The sequence below is a fragment of the Panulirus ornatus genome, chromosome 67, assembly GCF_036320965.1.
Source record: "Panulirus ornatus isolate Po-2019 chromosome 67, ASM3632096v1, whole genome shotgun sequence".
NCBI lineage: Eukaryota > Metazoa > Arthropoda > Malacostraca > Decapoda > Palinuridae > Panulirus > Panulirus ornatus.
Genome location: NC_092290.1, coordinates 7,874,830 through 7,894,558, shown reverse-complemented (window position 1 = coordinate 7,894,558; position 19,729 = coordinate 7,874,830). Strand labels below are relative to the sequence as shown.

The 19,729-nt window shown below is 40.4% G+C and overlaps 1 protein-coding gene, 2 long non-coding RNA genes and 1 pseudogene across 9 annotated transcripts in view; 2 read left to right on the top strand and 2 right to left on the bottom strand.

Annotated features, from left to right (window-relative positions):
- Positions 1-19,729, top strand: part of LOC139747206 (uncharacterized) — a 155,319-nt gene that overhangs the window by 3,510 nt on the left and 132,080 nt on the right. For 2 of the 3 annotated variants that reach the window (XR_011712338.1, XR_011712337.1), the window contains 4 exons: positions 256-414; positions 1,460-1,625; positions 2,689-2,813; positions 3,066-3,384. The exons of the other annotated variant lie outside the window; for it this stretch is intronic. The gene's annotated coding sequence lies outside the window, so the exon portion shown is untranslated. Of the gene's footprint in view, positions 1-255; positions 415-1,459; positions 1,626-2,688; positions 2,814-3,065; positions 3,385-19,729 lie in introns of those variants that run through there. 3 annotated transcript variants of the gene reach the window in all.
- Positions 1-19,729, bottom strand: part of LOC139747204 (rab proteins geranylgeranyltransferase component A 1-like) — a 127,057-nt pseudogene that overhangs the window by 20,569 nt on the left and 86,759 nt on the right.
- On the bottom strand, positions 470-19,674 carry LOC139747208 (uncharacterized). 5 transcript variants are annotated; one of them, XR_011712344.1, is made up of 8 exons: positions 19,013-19,671; positions 16,440-17,519; positions 12,137-12,287; positions 8,624-8,967; positions 8,301-8,438; positions 7,804-8,065; positions 3,030-3,166; positions 470-1,639 (listed from the first exon to the last, which is right to left on the bottom strand). It is a non-coding gene; the product is annotated as an uncharacterized lncRNA (long non-coding RNA). The 5 variants fall into 5 exon arrangements; XR_011712341.1 differs by having other exon boundaries at positions 3,030-3,170; positions 19,013-19,670; XR_011712342.1 differs by having other exon boundaries at positions 3,030-3,170; positions 8,301-8,967; positions 12,137-12,294; positions 19,013-19,674.
- On the top strand, positions 8,825-19,168 carry LOC139747209 (uncharacterized). Its single transcript, XR_011712345.1, has 4 exons — positions 8,825-10,900; positions 12,183-12,308; positions 18,104-18,239; positions 19,032-19,168. It is a non-coding gene; the product is annotated as an uncharacterized lncRNA (long non-coding RNA).

Below are 19,729 nucleotides of genomic sequence, written 5' to 3'. Positions count from 1 at the left end.
GATGGACATGCAGTCAACAGGCTGGATCAGGGCATGTGAAGCTGTTAGGAGAAACTGTGAAAAGATGAGGGGCTTAACTGTGAATAAGGACATGTAGTTTCTGTGCATTATGCATGAGAGTTAGTGTATGTGAGCAAATGGGGCCATTTTTCCTCTGCTCCTGATGCTGCCTCAGAGTGTGGAGAAATTGTGTACATAAACGATATATATTTTTTTCATATTGTGTATGTCATGTACGCATACTCTTCTTCACAGTTTACTGTAGTGGCAGAATATGTGGCAGACCACACCACCTCTGGGATGTTCATGACATCCAACCTTCCAGTCAAGGAAAGTTTCTTTACGTTAGCTCAGCTTAAGGTTGCAGACCATCCCCACTTTGAAGACAATGTAAAGTACACAGAAGGAGTCTTGGTAAGTTCTTTCTTTATTCCTAGTAGTGTTATGGCATACAAATGAAATTCTGAAGTCACAGTCACCAATTTATTTTCATGTGGTAATGAATATCTAAAGCATATTTTAACATACTTCATGACAAAGGATATTAAATTCTTTGCACTTGCCTCTTATTTGGAACAAGTATGCCTTTATACTAGTTAAATTGTACAATCAAACTGTAAATTACTTTTAATTCTAAGGTGTCAATATGACAAACTGGAGAAAAATCCTGAAGAAAGCCTTTGCAACTAGTCTCGTATTGCTTTCCTCATATGGGAATCTGCGAAGCCATCAGTGAAACTATACTAGTCTCTTGCCATAATGAATGACCACTTAACCCTACTGAGAGGAGAGCAGAGGTTGAATTCAATTTGATATCAACTGCACCCAGGGTAAAAGCGATTTATGCTGTGATTGTACATTGTTTCTTTACTAAAGTTAAGCAAAAACTTGCGTGGATATGGTATTGTCTCGTACTTAAAAAGTCTGTAAACTTGTCATGATGACAGTAACCTGTAGTTTACCTAATAATCTGCAAATAGTTTGTGTGGGAAAACAAGGGTACATAAAGTTGCAATCATGGTGCAAATATAGTATCTTGTGTAGGACTTTGCTCCTGATTAGAAAACCTTCCCTTGAGACATGTAGGAATTGCTTAGCCTTTGAGGTCTTAAAAGCTCTCAGCTGGGCAGAGATTAAGTTCATAAAAAAAAGCTTGTTACAAAAAGTACTTTAGTTTTGTTCAAGAATGTTGGTTCCATTTATAAAATTTAGTTGCGGATATTTACAAAACGCATTGTTGCCCACTTAGAAACCTATTGACAGTATTGTATTGGTTACTGAAGAATTTTGCCTTATTTTTTCCTATGACTTTTATATTAAAAAAGATGGCCAAATTCATCATCCATCCTTACTGACCAGAGGTTTTACGCATTTTACAAAATGATGTAAGGGAATCTGTATGTGCGCGAAAGTTGAAAACCATTGCAATATGTGAATACTTAAAAATTCCAATTTTCAGGTATACCGATACAATAAAGTGACAAAGAATTTTGAAATGTTCGAACATTTGACTGCTTATGGAGTGGTTGACCAGGCAGTGCTTCAATGTGGATAACAGCCTTTATTTGCTCCTTGTTTCCAGTGCTGAAGCCAAGTTGTATGTATATGAATATCACCATCCTGAGGTAAGTTGAATGTTCTGGAAAAATAAAAAAATGTCAGTACCAGTAAATTTACCTTACTCTCTCCTTTAATGAAACTAATTCCTAACTACATGCCCTGGTTCAATCCATTGACAGCATGTCGACCCTGGTATACCAAGTCATTCCACCAATGCCATCCTCCATCAAGCCACCTCACAACACATATTGTCCTCAAACATTTCATTTCAACACATCCACCCACCTCCGCACAACTCAACCTATAGCCCACGCCTCGCAACCATATAACATTGTTGGAACCACTTTTCCTTCAAACATACCCATTTTTCCTCTGAGATGCCATCCTCCAGCACTTCCTCACATCGCCCTCTCCCTCCCTCTCTCATTCCTTCACCAAGGTCCCCACCCTCCACCAATGCCACCCTCCCTCCCTCCTTCACCAAGGAGACCACCCTCCACCATCACTTCACTCCACAAGGGATACGCCTCCAGATTTAGGGCCACACTGGGGTATTTTGACACCAGGATCTTATTGAAGTTTGATACACATAAATCTCCGCCATCTTAGGTCGGTATGGTTCAGTGGGTGGAGACTGAACGATGTTGGTGATAGCATTGGAGACACAGTAGGGGTAATGGTGGTAGTGGTGAAGGTCACCAGGGGATTCTCTGATGGGGTTAATTCCAGAATAAAAGTGGAAACATGGTCGAGCATTAAACAGCAGATAAATGCAGCTTTCCCCTGCTTTTCAAGAACTGTGGAACAACAGGTTCAGAAGAGGTATCACAACATTATATCCTCAGGAAAGAATAAGATTGCTACTCATAAGAGGCTCTTCTGTAAAACAGGTAAGTAACTTATGAAACTATACCCATTTTGTAAGAGGCTAACAGATAACACTTTCCAGAGTGGAGGACTAGTAGGTCGCTCTTTATGGAGCAAAAATGGAAATAAGACAGTTTCATAGTCTCAATGTGAAATAGGACAGGCATAGCTAAGTTTTATGAAAGACTTGCATAGGCAAGGCTAAGTTATTGCCGTACAATGCTTGTGAATTTGTCTTAATTGCTGTATGTATTTTTACAGGTGGTGGTCCACTACATGATAAGCCTCTGCTTGATCCTTTGTCACATGCAGTAGCAGGTATTCTTGGTGCTGACAGCCCAAGCATCACAGGAATTTCAGCTACAATTCTGTGACTAATGATTCCTGTGAGGATACCACTAGTTTAGCAATTTGTATATATTTTCTTTGTTCACCAGAAGTAACCATTTGTGGCACTGAAATTTGTATGTACTTATAATTTTTTCCCATATGACTTGATTTAAGTCAAGAGGGCTTTTTATAGTATTATAGAAAAGTATTAAAGTTTAGTAAATCAAATGGTTACAATTTAGTTCATATTACAGCCAAAGTTTTAAACTTACATTTTACAGTTAACTTGATTCATTTCTCTCCCACAGGATGCTCAACATGATGATACCTCCTCCTCAGTCCTCGCATGAATCCCTGCCTTCAGGTTCAATGCTGATGCATAGGCCTACGTCTACAGACTTGGGACAATCTATCTAAAAAAAAAGACCTAAAAATTAGAGAACTGCAAAACATAAGTGCAATCTACTTGCAGTTAAAATTCCTAACTAATAATTCGTCTATTATTTCTTTGAAACAACTTTTTAACACCCCTCAGATTCACTTATAATTTGCTGATACTCTCATCTCCAAATCATAGTGTGTGGACAAGTTAATGTATTTCTTTACTGGAAAAAAATGTTTACAGAACTGAATGATTTCCCAGGTAGAAATAATTTATAACAATCCACAGATTGTTGTGACAAAGGTATGATATGGTTATGAAACATCTTTGGAGTTTGTGTGATGTCTTTTACCTAATAAGGAATGTATACCGTATAATGGTCATTATTTATTTATTATACTTAGTTGCTGTCTCCTGCGTTAGTGAGGTAGCGCAAGGAAAAAGACGAATGAATGGCCCAACCCACCCACACACACATACATAAATGCCCATACATGCACACATACATACCTATACATTTCAATGTATACATACACAGACATATACATATATACACATGTACTTATTCATACTTGCTGCCTTCATCCATTTTCGTCGCCACCCTGCCACACATGAAATAGCACCCCACAATCTCCCCATGCGGTAGCACTAGGAAAAGACTACATATGCCACATTCGTTCACACTCGGTCTCTAGCTGTCATGTGTAATGCACCAAAACCACAGCTCCCTTTTCACATCCAGGCCCCACAAAACTTTCCATGGTTTACCCTAGACACTTCACATGCCCTGGTTCAATCCATTGACAGCACATTTCGACCCCAGTATACCAAATCATCCCAATTCACTATTTCTTGCACGCCTTTCACCCTCCTGTATGATCAGGCCCAAATCGCTCAAAATCTTTTTCACTTTATCCTTCCACCTCCAATTTGGTCTCCCACTTCTTGTTCCCTCCACTAATGACACACATATCCTCTTTGCCAATTTTTCCTCGCTCATTCTCTCCATAACTACTAAAGAATTCGACACCTTAAAACCCATCCAAAAATATACCACCCCCCAAAAAAAAAATGATAGTTAACAAAAATCACCAATCCCTCAAACCTACTGAATGCAATAACCTTGCTTTTATTCACATTTACTCTGCTTTCTTCTTTCACACACTTTACGAAGCTCAGTCACCAACTTCTGCAGTTTCTCACCCGAATCAGCAACCAGCCCTGTATCATCAGCAAACGACAACTGACTTGCTTCCCAAGCCCTCTCATCCACAACAGACTGCTTCATTGCCCCTCTCCAGAACTCTTCCATTCTCCTCCCTAACAACCCCATCCATAAACAAATTAAACAACCATGGAGACATCACACACCCATGCCTGCAAACCTACATTCACTGGGAACCAATCACTTTCCTCTCTTCCTACTCTTACACATGTCTTACATCCTTGATGAAAACTTTTCATTGCTTCTAATAACTTGCCACCCACACCATATATTCTTAATACCTTCTACAGAGTATCTCTATCAACTCGTATCATATGCCTTCTCCAGATCCATAAATGCTACATACAAATCCCTCTGCTTTTCTAAGTATTTCTCATATACATTCTTCAAAGCAAACACCTGATCCACACATCCTCTACCACTTCTGAAATCTGATGCTCTATACATTCCTTTACCCTCTCAATCAATACCCTCCCAGGAATACTCGACAAACTTATACCTCTGTAACTTGAACACTCGCCTTTGTATAATGGCACTATGCATGCATTCTCCCAATCTGCAGGGTTTTCACCATTTTTTTTTTTTTTTTTTTTTTATACTTTGTCGCTGTCTCCCGCGTTTGCGAGGTAGCGCAAGGAAACAGACGAAAGAAATGGCCCAACCCCCCCCCCCCATACACATGTACATACACACGTCCACACACGCAAATATACATACCTACACAGCTTTCCATGGTTTACCCCAGACGCTTCACATGCCTTGATTCAATCCACTGACAGCACGTCAACCCCTGTATACCACATGACTCCAATTCACTCTATTCCTTGCCCTCCTTTCACCCTCCTGCATGTTCAGGCCCCGATCACACAAAATCTTTTTCACTCCATCTTTCCACCTCCAATTTGGTCTCCCTCTTCTCCTCGTTCCCTCCACCTCCGACACATATATCCTCTTGGTCAATCTCTCCTCACTCATTCTCTCCATGTGCCCAAACCATTTCAAAACACCCTCTTCTGCTCTCTCAACCACGCTCTTTTTATTTCCACACATCTCTCTTACCCTTACGTTACTTACTCGATCAAACCACCTCACACCACACATTGTCCTCAAACATCTCATTTCCAGCACATCCATCCTCCTGCGCACACCTCTATCCATAGCCCACGCCTCGCAACCATACAACATTGTTGGAACCACTATTCCCTCAAACATACCCATTTTTGCTTTCCGAGATAATGTTCTCGACTTCCACACATTTTTCAAGGCTCCCAAAATTTTCGCCCCCTCCCCCACCCTATGATCCACTTCCGCTTCCATGGTTCCATCCGCTGACAGATCCACTCCCAGATATCTAAAACACTTCACTTCCTCCAGTTTTTCTCCATTCAAACTCACCTCCCAATTGACTTGACCCTCACCCCTACTGTACCTAATAACCTTGCTCTTATTCACATTTACTCTCAACTTTCTTCTTCCACACACTTTACCAAACTCAGTCACCAGCTTCTGCAGTTTCTCACATGAATCAGCCACCAGCGCTGTATCATCAGCGAACAACAACTGACTCACTTCCCAAGCTCTCTCATCCCCAACAGACTTCATACTTGCCCCTCTTTCCAGGACTCTTGCATTTACCTCCCTTACAACCCCATCCATGAACAAATTAAACAACCATGGAGACATCACACACCCCTGCCGCAAACCTACATTCACTGAGAACCAATCACTTTCCTCTCTTCCTACACGTACACATGCCTTACATCCTCGATAAAAACTTTTCACTGCTTCTAACAACTTGCCTCCAACACCATATATTCTTAATACCTTCCACAGAGCATCTCTATCAACTCTATCATATGCCTTCTCCAGATCCATAAATGCTACATACAAATCCATTTGCTTTTCTAAGTATTTCTCACATACATTCTTCAAAGCAAACACCTGATCCACACATCCTCTACCACTTCTGAAACCGCACTGCTCTTCCCCAATCTGATGCTCTGTACATGCCTTCACCCTCTCAATCAATACCCTCCCATACAATTTACCAGGAATACTCAACAAACTTATACCTCTGTAATTTGAGCACTCACTCTTATCCCCTTTGCCTTTGTACAATGGCACTATGCACGCATTCCGCCAATCCTCAGGCACCTCACCATGAGTCATACATACATTAAATAACCTTACCAACCAGTCAACAATACAGTCACCCCCTTTTTTAATAAATTCCACTGCAATACCATCCAAACCTGCTGCCTTGCCGGCTTTCATCTTCCGCAAAGCTTTTACTACCTCTTCTCTGTTTACCAAATCATTTTCCCTAACCCTCTCACTTTGCACACCACCTCGACCAAAACACCCTATATCTGCCACTCTGTCATCAGACACATTCAACAAACCTTCAAAATACTCATTCCATCTCCTTCTCACATCACCGCTACTTGTTATCACCTCCCCATTTACGCCCTTCACTGAAGTTCCCATTTGCTCCCTTGTCTTACGCACCCTATTTACCTCCTTCCAGAACATCTTTTTATTCTCCCTAAAATTTACTGATAGTCTCTCACCCCAACTCTCATTTGCCCTTTTTTTCACCTCTTGCACCTTTCTCTTGACCTCCTGTCTCTTTCTTTTATACTTCTCCCACTCAATTGCATTTTTTCCCTGCAAAAATCGTCCAAATGCCTCTCTCTTCTCTTTCACTATTACTCTTACTTCTTCATCCCACCACTCACTACCCTTTCTAAACAGCCCACCTCCCACTCTTCTCATGCCACAAGCATCTTTTGCGCAATCCATCACTGATTCCCTAAATACATCCCATTCCTCCCCCACTCCCCTTACTTCCATTGTTCTCACCTTTTTCCATTCTGTACACAGTCTCTCCTGGTACTTCCCCACACAGGTCTCCTTCCCAAGCTCACTTACTCTCACCACCTTCTTCACCCCAACATTCACCATACATACATTAAATATCCTTACCAACCAGTCAACAACACAGTCACCCCCTTTTTCAATAAATTCCACTGCAATACCATCCAATCCCGCCAAATTGCTGGCTTTCAACTCCTACAAAGCTTTAACTACCTCTTCTCTATTCACTAAACCATTCTCCCTGACCCTCTCTCTTCGCACACCATCTTGCAAAGCGCCCTTTATCTGCCACTCTATCATCAAACACATTCAGCAAACCTTCAAAATACTCACTATTATCTCCTCACTTCCACTACTTGTTGTTACCTCCCCATTTAGCCCCCTTCACTGATGTTCCCATTTGTTCTCTTGTACACTTTATGTACCTCCTTCCAAAACATCTTTTTATCCGCCAACAATGCCCATTCTTCACTAAGTTTTCAGTTTGAAAAAGTGTGCATGATACTGAATCGCTGTTCTGCCATGAAGTGTAAATTAGCAAAGTAGTCTCTGCAACACAAACCTAGAGGTGCATCTCCTGGGTATAAGTGATTTGAGTGTGCTGCTGCATCCAAATTATATCCAAGAAAAATGTCGAGGTCACTTTCATCTCAAAGGTGTAAATTCACTTCTTTGCATATATTATGGAGAACACCACACGCCATGATTATATGATAGATTTGTTCTGTCTTGACCCCGAGTCACTTCTCCATGCAAAACATGCCACCTTCGTTTCAGCTGTCCAATCCCCCTTTCCACAGTACATTTAGTTTTCTTCTTGTGTCCTGTAATACATGAATCTTATTATGTACAAATCTGAGTTTGGATGTTAGTCCCAGGCTAATCGTCTAGCTTGTTTTCTCATAATCTAGAAATCTTTTGCACACTGGGTTAGGTCAATTTTGGATTGTGGAAACACTTAAAAGACATGAAACCTGTTTCTCCTACAGCCTGTGTAGATATGTAAATAATATTGACATTTTGTCACAAGTAAACATGCAAGAAAACGTTTAACGTTACCCGTTACAAGCTGTATGAGAACCATCTTCAGGTCTTGTAATGGTAATTACTATCACCAATAAGATGACAATATGGTAGTACAGTATGGCTTTCAAATCTTCTTGTCCCATTTTCTTGAATCCTCGAATCGTGTTGATCCTGGCCAATGTACAACCATGTTCATTATCTTGTCCTTGGCATAAAAAAAATATATGTTTTTGTTCACTGAAGGTGTCAATATTCTTACACGAGTACCATCTACAGCACCCACACCACCAGGGAAGACCCTAATCTGCATAAATTATGTTTTGTCTACCATCTGTCTGTGCAATGACCCTACTTACAGTAGATTGTGTTGGTCCACAACGTGATCTTTTCCAGTTGCAGTATAACGTAAGGTCATCATCATCGCTCAGTTCCGGCGTGATATTGAGCCATGTTCCTTGCTGTAGTACTTTCTATTTCCCGCTACATCTCTGATCTATTTCTCAATGTGACCACCTGTCTTCCCGCACAGTCAAGCTGGTATCTTCTGACATCCATCCCCTCATACACACCCCCAGAACAACGGGGCCTAAAAGGTTTCAGCTGAACAAGTGTTCCTTGTTGTCCCAGCCATGTTTGCCTCACTAAGCAAATTCTTAACTGCTTTTGAGGCTTCTCCATCCCTAAGGCATCAACCAAGAATCTGGAAAAAAAAAAAGTAAAAACTTTGATATGTATTATGCAAAATACAAACGTTTATTATACTTAATCGCCATCTCCCGCGTTAGCGAGGTAGCGTAAGGAAACAGACAAGAAGTCCAACCCACCCACATACACATAAATGCACCACATATACATACATATACATTTCAATGTATATATCTGTATAAGAGTGGATGAGCCTTTCTTCCTTCGTCTGTTTCCTGGCGCTTCCTTGCTGACGAGGTAAACAGCGATTATAATAATATGAGTATATGTAATATAGGTAATGTATACATGTATGTATTCATACTTAAAATAATAAAGTATATGATATAAACAAAGATCGACAATTATTCAAACCTTTGTATCTCCATTGTTTTAGTAACTTGGACTAGTGAGCAAGGTTGCAAACATGTCCTTTTCACCATCTTCCTATGTCGCTGATGTAATGTAATGTAATAAATATTTGTTTACGGAAGTGTATGTTTCATTTATAGAAATAAGACTCCCTGATAAAAGCCATTATCTTGTCTATCTGACTAAAACCAATATATCAAAAATCAGGATATAAACTAAAAAAAACGCTTCAAACTGAATATCTAAAAGATCTAAGATCCACACTTAAATAACTTTAAAAGAGCCATTAAATTTAATGATCTGTAACGATAAAAATAAAAGAAGCATTTTGTTTTGGTCATTTTATAAGTAGTTTACAAAACCCTATATAAGCTGAGCGGACAGACAGTTACAATCGTCCAACCCCTCTGGTGTCTGACCACAGACTGAGGCTGACCCAGTTCTAAGGGCCTAGGTCAGCAGCTAGATCATGGCACTAAATCAAGGGTCGGCACATAAGGCCCTGAAGTGTACAACCTAAGTTCAACACACTTCACAATACAATTATCAATAAACTCACAAATAACACCAGAGCTACTAAATACATTAATTATCTAAAAGAAAAAAAAATGCCAACCACCACAAATAACTGAGTTAATGATTGAAAGTTAAGTTTTCTTTTAAGTGATCTTATGATTCGTTTTCCTTCTTGGCAAGAAAAAGTGTCTAAGTAAATCATTTTCAAAGCCACTATCTATCTATCTATCTATCTATGACGCCCTATGACTCCCTTCTGCAACCACCTCCCCCAAAATAAAGATATGTCCACGGAAATAGTCTCCATAACTAGTATACATCAGTGCCACTTTTTAACATTTAGTGGCTCACCCTTATTTCTGGTCATCATTTCTCATAAGGAACTTTCTTAAGGGAGTTTGGACTGATGTACTAACTGCGTTTTGGCTGTGTTTCGAAGCCTCATTGAGTCAGTTGAATCGGAACAGCTTCGTTCAGGCGAGTCCCGTATTTTCCACTGCTGTACTACAAAAGACGTCTTAAAAATAACTATAAAAGCTTCAGAATTGTACTATTGTGTTACCTTCCTCTTTAAAACGTAATTTCTGGTATAAAAATCCAAGTTCTGTACGTTATTTCATACTTTATGAGACAGGTTCGAACTTTACTGCTTCACGCGAGTAAGGAGAGAAAGTATGAAACACTGCCATCTATGTTTTGGATATGGTACTAAAACTGCCACCTATGTTTTGGATATGGTACTATCACAACACATAATTAAATCGTGATCTTGGTATCATTTACAGTTATATAACCATCAAAGACATTGAAAACCATCTTACTTTCACGCCTGGCATCTATTTAAGGACTCTCAACACCATCAGGATGTTAGAAAACAGATAATTCCTGCATTTCCTCGTGATTTTGAGTTGCCAGCTAGGAATTTGACGCCGTGGCCAGGTCGTGCCAGAGTTTCCAGGGACGGTATAAATTCCATGAGCCAAGATGGCCATTTGCTGGTAGGAGCCGCTGACGGGGAGGACCTACGCGTGACACATCCTCCATCAAACCCTTATTTTAAGGTTAGTATATGCAAATTGTTCGAGAAATTTGTTGACCAGTTGTAATGTTATGCATAAGGGGCAAAGTGGAGTGTCATAAAGTGTTATTTTTACGGTAATTAGCAGAGATATGGCTGGCTTGACCTACGGTCCTTCTGTTAACCCATGCGGGAAGTGGCACACACACACACACACACACATAAATATATATATATATATATATATATATATATATATATATATATATATGCGTGCATCTGATCCCGGTTATGAGTTCATTTAAATCAAGTTTGACGACATTGGAGAGGCTCTGGTGTGTATGTGTGAACCATCGTAATGATCGTTTGGTAGTTTCGTTGTGTTGTTCTGTTGCTAAAACGAAGCGCCAAGTTTATTTTCCACTTGATATTCACACTACACCTCATGTTCGGCCATGGCTCAAGACAGTTGTTATCCTAACGAGGATAAAATGGGTCATTTCGACCAGCTAAAGCTAAGATAAGGCTTGATGGCCGGACGCCATCTTGTTTCCGACAAGGGCCCAAATGTCATTATGTACGTTATTACTATTACAAAATAACACACCCAATCCTTTCCTATCTTCATCTTGCCGTCGATAATGACCTAATGACCAGAATTACCAGCAAAATGCAATGATATAGTGTGCGGTGATGAGGGAATACAGCCAGTAGAGCAATAATTGTACTTATATATATATACGTTAACACAGCCATGACGGTTAATGAAGAACAAGTTAATATCTAAGGTTAATGTGTTTAATTACCATGTCATTTTAACGTTAATATCTAAGGTTAATGTGTTTAATTACCATGTCATTTTAACGTTAATATCTAAGGTTAATGTGTTTAATTACCATGTCATTTTAACGTTAATATCTAAGGTTAATGTGTTTAATTACCATGTCATTTTAACGTTAATATCTAAGGTTAATGTGTATAATTACCATGTCATTTTAACGTTAAAATGTTAATGTAAATCATGTGATTATTGCTGCTGGTTTTCACACTGGGGTCAAGGTTGAGTGTTGCCGCAGTGTTGTTGTTGTTGCCTTAGTTTGTATATATTGCTACACACAACACAAATGTCAACACATGATCATCATCTCGGGTTCCAGGATGATGAGGCGGGCCCACACCAAGGAGTCGACCCCAAGCTGGATCCCAACCTGATCCCTCACACCACTTAACATCCTCGTATATACTCGAGATTATTGACATGACAACACACATCACTTACGTCAATCTGGTTCACGAAGAATTGACACCTCTTTGTTTCCCCGCAGGTCACTGTGACTCCTTGAACCGGCTTCTGGGCTCGAGCACGACTTATACGGAGGAGCACGTCTTGACAGGTTCTCCTCCAGCTCACTAGTGATCAGATCCTGAACCTGTTAACTCGTATAAATAATGTAAGTATAAGAAACAGCATCCGATCCCATGTAACAACATTGGATATCTTTACTTTGGCTCGGATCCCATTGAATCCGATGCGCTCGTACGTCTTTTGATGGGTGACGTAGAATGCACCATGTATTTTGTTATAATGAGTTCTATCTAAACTTTTATCATTGGATTTTATTATTAAATACCTCAATGTGTTAATAATAAATTGTTTTTAACATTTTTTTTATATAGTTGGTACACAGCCAACATGGTGCATTTGACCATAGCCTATTGTGATTGATGTCAACACAAAAATAATTTACATATGAAAACCATAGAGAGATGACCCTTATAGTGTGATCGGCCCTTACTCTTAGCCTCCTTCTCTCAAATACTCTTCCAAACTCAGTCACAAAATTCTGTACTCGCTCAAATCTATCAATGTTGTATCATAACAAACAATAACTGACTGACTTTTCATGTCCCTCTCATCCCCTACAGACTTCATATTCGCCCTTCTCTCTTAGATTCTTACATATTCTTGTCACACCAACTCATATATAAACACTCATGGGGACATCACACCCTTCCCCCTGCATAGCAATCCAGTAATTCCTGATCATCTTTCCTAATCACATATGTACACTTGTGTATATCCCTCTTTCTAAACTAGATATTCCCAATAACCAGTCCTTTTTCAGCACACAACTGCACAAGCTGTACACCATTTCCACTGATAAAACATTTCCAGCAATTTGTCGTAGTCAAGTGGATAATTACACCAGTGTTGGCCTTCCACCTGAGCAGCTTCCTGTGCCTCTGGTGACCTAGACTTTCCACCCAACCTCTGGTGACCTGGACTCTGAGCTAGGTCAGTGACGTGGCCACCTTGGTTGTGTCCTGGACCCCTGGGTTGCCATATTCTTGGTCCTGGACCCCCTAGTCTTACCTGATGTATCAGATTAATTTCCTGATGAAGTGCCTGACAACCCTGGTATACACCAACACTGTCTAATTCTACAGTAAAATTTCATTCAGTATCATCAAAAAATTTTACAACGATAAATGTAAAAATTTATTTTTTTATGTTACTGAATGAAATTTTACTGTAAAAGTAGATACAGAGTTGGTGTATACCAGGGTTGTCAGGCACTTCATCAGGAAATTAATCTGATACATCAGGTAAGACTAGGGGGTCCAGGACCAAGAATATGGCAACCCAGGGGTCCAGGAGACAACCAAGGTGGCCACGTCACTGACCTAGCTCAGAGTCCAGGATCCCAGAGGTTGGATGGAAAGTCCAGGTCACCAGGAATCCAGGTCACCGGAGGTCCAGGAGGCTGTTGTGGTGTCCATAGGTACAAGGAGCTGCTCGGGTGGAAGGCCACCACCATTCAATATTAGTGCGTGCTTCTTACAGAGGCTTATGACCAATATCACCTCGCTCGGTATATTCTCAAAAAAAGGTGGCTTACATTTGGATATCAACAAAGAAGCTGCTTATTAATAAAAAAACATGCTATGATACACTGTAATAAGCATAAATACTATTCCTTCTCATTTTAAAGAATTACTATTGTACTGTATATTTGTACATCAATTTAGAAAATATTCTTTTATCACAAAAATACAATAGCACTATAATATAAATTGATCATTTATGGTACAAATATATATGTATTGTTATGTGGTGTGTGAAGTGAGAGGGTCAGGGTGAATAGTTTGGTTAAGAGAGGTGGTGAAAGCCTTGCGGAAGATGAAAGCCAGCAAGGTGGCACGTTTGGAGGGTAATGCAGTTGAATTTATTAAGAAATGGGGTGACTGTGTTGTTGATTGGTAATGTATGAGTGAATCATGGTAAAGTGGCTGAGGATTGGCAGAATGCATGTACATTGCCATTGTACAAAGGCAAAGGGGATAAAGGTGAGTGTTCAAACTACAGAAAATTGTATGGGAGGGCACTGATTGAGAGGGTGAAGACATGTACATAGCATCAGACTGAGGCTGAGCTGTAAGATTTCAGAAGTGGCAGAGGATGTGTGGATCAGGTGTTTGCTTTGAAGAATGTGTGTCAGAAATACTTAGAAAAACAGATGGATCTGTATGTAGCATTTATGGATCTAGACAAGGCATATGACAGGATTGATAGAGATGCTCTGTGGAAAATCTTAAGAGTATATGGTGTGGGAGGTAAGCTGCTAGAAGCAGTGAAAATTTTTTATCAAGGCTGTAAGGCATATGTACGAGTTGGAAAAGAGGACAGTGATTGGTTCCCAGTGGTTAGTCTACTGCAGGGGTGTGTGATTTCCCCATGGTCGTTTAATTTGTTTATGGATGGGGTGGTTAGGGAGGTAAATGCAGGAGTTTTGCAAAGATGGGCAAGTATGCAGTCGGTTGGGGATGAGAGGGCCTGGGAAGTGATTTGGTTTCTGTTCACAGATGATACAGCACTGGTGGCAGACTTGATTGAGAGACTGCAGAAGTTGGTGACAGTTTGGAAAAGTGTGTGAAAGGAGAAAATTGAGAGTAAATGTGAATAAGAGCAAGGTTATTAGGTTCAGCAGGGTTGAGGGACAAGTTGGATGGGATGTCAGTTTGAATGGAGAAAAACTGGAGGAAGTGAAGTGTTTTAGAAATCTGGAAATGGACTTAGCAGTGAATAGAACCACAGAAGCAGAAGTGAGTCAAGTGGGGAAGGGGGCAAAGGTTCTGGGACTGATGAAGAATGTGAGGAATGAGAACATTATCTCTGAGGGCAAAAGTGGATTTAATGTTTGAAGGAATAATAGTTCCAACAGTATCATATGGTTGCGAGGCATAGGCTATTTACTGGGTTGTACGAAGGAGGGTGGATGTCTTGGAAATATTTGAGGACAGTATGTGGTGTGAGATGGTTTGACTGGGTAAGTAATGAAAGGGTAAGAGATGTGTGGTAATAAAAAGTGTAGTTGAGAGAGAGCAGAAGAAAGTGTGTTGAAATGCTTTGGATACATGGAGAGAATGAGTAGGGATAAGTTGACAAAGAGGATATATGTATCAGAGGTGGAGGCAACAAGAAGCAGGAGACCAAATTGGAGGTGGGAGGATGGAGTGAAAAAGATTTTGAGCAATTGGGGCCTGAACATACAGGAGGGTGAGAGGTATGCAAAGAATAGAGTGAACTGGAGTGGCATGGTATACCAGGATCGACGTGGTGTCAATGTACTGAACCAGGACAAGTGAAACATCTGGGGTAAACCATGGAATGGTCTGTAGGGCCTGGATGTGGATAGGGAGCTGTGGTTTTGGTACATTACACATGACAACTAGAGACTGAGTGTGAACAAATGTGGCCTTTTTTTGTCTGTTTTCCTGGCACTACCTTGCTGGCATGGGGAAGCAATGCTGTTTCCTGTGGGGAGGGGCACCTGGAATGGATGAAGGCAAGCAAGTGTGAAATTGTACTTGTATATGTGTATATGTTGATATGCATGTGCATGTGCATTTATGTAATGTGTATATGAGTGGATGGGTCATTCTTTGTCTTTTTCCTGATGCTACCTTCTAACTGGCAGCACATTTCTATAGTCTTACACTAAGTAAGTCCACCTGCTGCACTAGAAACATCTCTATGACCTATTTCATCCTTATCCTAGTTCTACACACTACTTGGCACACACACACACACACACACACACATCTGTATTCACATTGTCCTCCAAACCTGAGTTTGTATCTAACCCTCTTTCAATTTGTGCATCTCCCATTATACTGTTTTGTGGTCTTTCTTCATTGTCCAAGTCTCATTCACTAGTCTTTCTTAAAACCTGTTTACTGCATCATATAGTCCCTGAATTTATCATCTTCTCGTATGAACTCATCCAACCTCTGATTTGCTGTTTCTTTATGACAGGTCTTGTCTCTAAGAGTATTTGCTTTGATCATTAACATGTTTCCTTCTAATGGGTCAAGATCTTTAGCTGTCTTATTGTGGCACCATGCACTTTTCAAATTCCTGATTCTTCTCTTTTTCTTTTCAAGTGAGACACCTATCTCTGTAGAATTCCACATATACAAACTATATTACGGGGCTTTAACTGTCTGTCAGGCATCATTAGTTGAGGAATAACATTCATGCTTGTCCCACAGTCAACCTGAAATTTCACCTTATTGCTTACTTCCATTGATGTCATGATGGCTTCATTGCTGAGTCGTGTTGAAAGCTTCATAAAATACACGACATCAGGGCGTCCTTCGTGGATGCCATAATGGCCTCATCGGTGCATCATGTCGAAAGCTTGTAACACACAGGAAATTGGGGTTGGCTTTTCCATCAGGATCCTCTTGAATACCATTGACCATACTTCTAAAACCCTTGCCTGGTTTCGATCTACAAGTAAATGCAAAGTGATTCTTCTCCATGCATACGCTACAGGTCTTACTATATGCTGGGCATTCTTCTCTCTTCCCAAATTTGCTTGTTGCTAAAGAATTTGCATTCCTTCATTGGCGTGTGTGACCAGGCATGGTCCTCATGTTTAATCTCTTTCATTTCATTTGTCTTCCTTCTTGGGTTTCTAGGTCACCTTGTTAGCATGTGGTCATACACCAAGATATACTGCCATCTGCTGCTTATGTGCCATACAGATTTTCATCCTCTTTAAAGAATTTCTCACAGAGTAAGTCATCTGAGTGTCCAAGTACTAATTAATCTTTCATCTCACATTCCTTGGATGGATTCCCGAATCTGGTGATAGGTGAATCTTGTAATTCTCCTGTCTGTTCTCCACACTTTCAAAATCTGTCAACCACTTCATTCTTCGTTGCTGGTAAAATTTGCCATCAAATTTGGTTAGTACATTTTTTAGCCACTTGTTTAGGCTGGTTATCTATCTACTGGTGCTGGGAACATAATGAATTACACATCTCTTATAAATAGCTCCACCAAAGGTTACAAGTACTGCAGCTTTCTCCTCATCGGGTTTCTTCTTTAAAACCTTCTTCTATAATAGAGGGTAATACATTTTTGTTTATAGGTCTTCAAAGATCTTTCAGTGTCACCTGTTATGTTTATTTTGTTGGGAATGTACGAGTTATGGAGCTGCTGTTTCCACTGCCACTTGATTTTGCTTCAAATCACCACAACATGAGCTTGTCATTTTTCTCCAGTTGTTTCTAGTCTGTCATGACAAATGGTGCTTTTACAGCTGCCAGTATGTTTTTGTACAGGTTTGTCCATCTCCCAGAGGCATAATATTCTGGAGGAGATAGAGAGATGAACTGACATGGGTTGACATTCTCCATAAACAGGTCACTTATATTCTTTTGGACGTGACCAAAACAGCTGATTGATTATAGAAAACATGATAATAGAATGTAATAAACACAATTATATTGTTGTAAATCCTAAGGTAGCATACAGGATAGGAGTAGGTCATTTTAATATATAAATAGGATCACTTCTATTGTAAATTCTAAGGTAACATATAGAAAAGGAGTTGGTCATTTTAATATAAAAATAGGATAATTTCTATGATAGTCTTATTAGTACTGTAAATCCTAACGTAAAATATAGGATACGAGTTGGTTACCTTAAAATATAAATAGGATAATTTCTATGATAGCTTATTAGTATTGTAAATCCTAAGGTAACATACAGGATAGGAGTTGGTCATTTTAATAAATAAATAAGATAATCTATGATAGGCTCATTAGTATTGTACATCCTACGTTAACATATAGGGTGCATTTTCATATAAAGTAGTAGTTATTTGCCGAATTTTATCCACTTGCTTTATAAATTTGATAATATATTCAAAATAGAAAAAAATTTGTGTTGCAGGCAATCATTTCTACAAGATGGCAATGAAGATGAGAAGGAAAACGTTCAAGAAGAATGTCTCGGAGTGCTGCAAATTATACAGTCAAGATACTGCAAGGAATGTTGGCCATGATTTCACTATGGACTAAAGAAAATGGTGAGTATGGGAGCTGCTCGTCTAGTTACACTCTTGGTATCAAAGTGTATATTTTGCCATTTCTCAGATGTGGATATGAATTTTCTGTCCCCCTCCACTCCTTTCCTCCATCCTTTCTTGACCTTTCTCCTGGACCACCAACCTTTGGGATCCCTGACTAGAAAATTTGGTAAGCTAGGTGAAGAATAGCAGTGAAATTGCTGTGGAGTGGGTCTGGAAAGGCATGGTATAATGGTCAAAAGCCTGATAATTTGACAAGAGCAGTACAGAATAAGATCCTTTGTATAAGGAAAAGGGGATGAAGATTGAATGTAAGAATTATAGGGGAATGTCTAACAGAATACTAGTTAAGTAATAATGTGAATTCCAAATGCAGTTCTGTTAAAAGTGTACTTGTCTCGGTGGTATTTGTACTCTAAATTGTAATGATATATTACAATTCTACCTCAGGGAACTGGGCGTCCCTGCCCTTTGCCAGCCTGCAGGATTAGTAGCAGGAATGCTAGCTCTGTAAATTCAAATCCTTCAAAAGATGTATAACTAAAAGCACTTGATACCCACTTTGTTTAATGAGAATGGAGCAAATGATGATAGATGCTACGCATCAGTATTTAAGGGCAATCGATGAGAACTAGATGCCACCGTAAAACTATGTGCTTAAGTCCATACATTGAACTGATCAGTTAAAATCTAATGCCAGAGGTCCTTGTAGCAGTCTTAAATATAATTTTGTATGTATACAGTTTATATACTCTTAAAATGATTATACTAACTGCATTTGGTGCTTGTCAGGTGGATGAGTACGCCGCTGTTGGTAAACCATCTTAGCAGCCTCGTCGTCCCATGGTCAACTGGACTCCCAAGCCAACCAGACCCATGGCCATTGGGCCCCTGGCCAACTGGACCCTTGGCCAACTGGACCCTTGGCCAACTGGACCCTTGGCCAACTGGACCCTTGGCCAACTGGACCCCTGGCCAACTGGACCCCTGGCCAACTGGACCCCTGGCCTACTGGACTCCTGATCAACTGTACCTCTGCTGTTAATGGTCAAGCTGAAAGGAAAGATGATAAGTTCTCTCTCTCTCTCTCTCCCAGTGGCTGCTGCTTCTGCAGGGTGGTGGCAGTGTCCATACTGAAAGCAAAGATTATTATTACCCTTTACTCCCACCATAGCCACCAACTACTTCATCCCCCAGTGACCTAAACCTGTTGTTGCTGCTGCAGTTGTTGTTGCAGCAGTGGGGGTAGAGCAAGGGTGTTATTACCCTCCCTCCTGCACCTCTCCCTCTCCCCTGCCCCCATCCACCTTCCCCTACCCTCCTTCCACCCTCCCCCCCCAAAGTCCTCTCCCCCTCACCCCTACCCCCCATTCCCTGGGACCCCTCCCACCCACCCACCACCTCCCCCTTCCTACCCAACCCCCATCTCCTTCCCCCCACCTCCTCCCCTCAACCCACCCACTCCAACCCCCCTTTCTCTACCCCCGCTG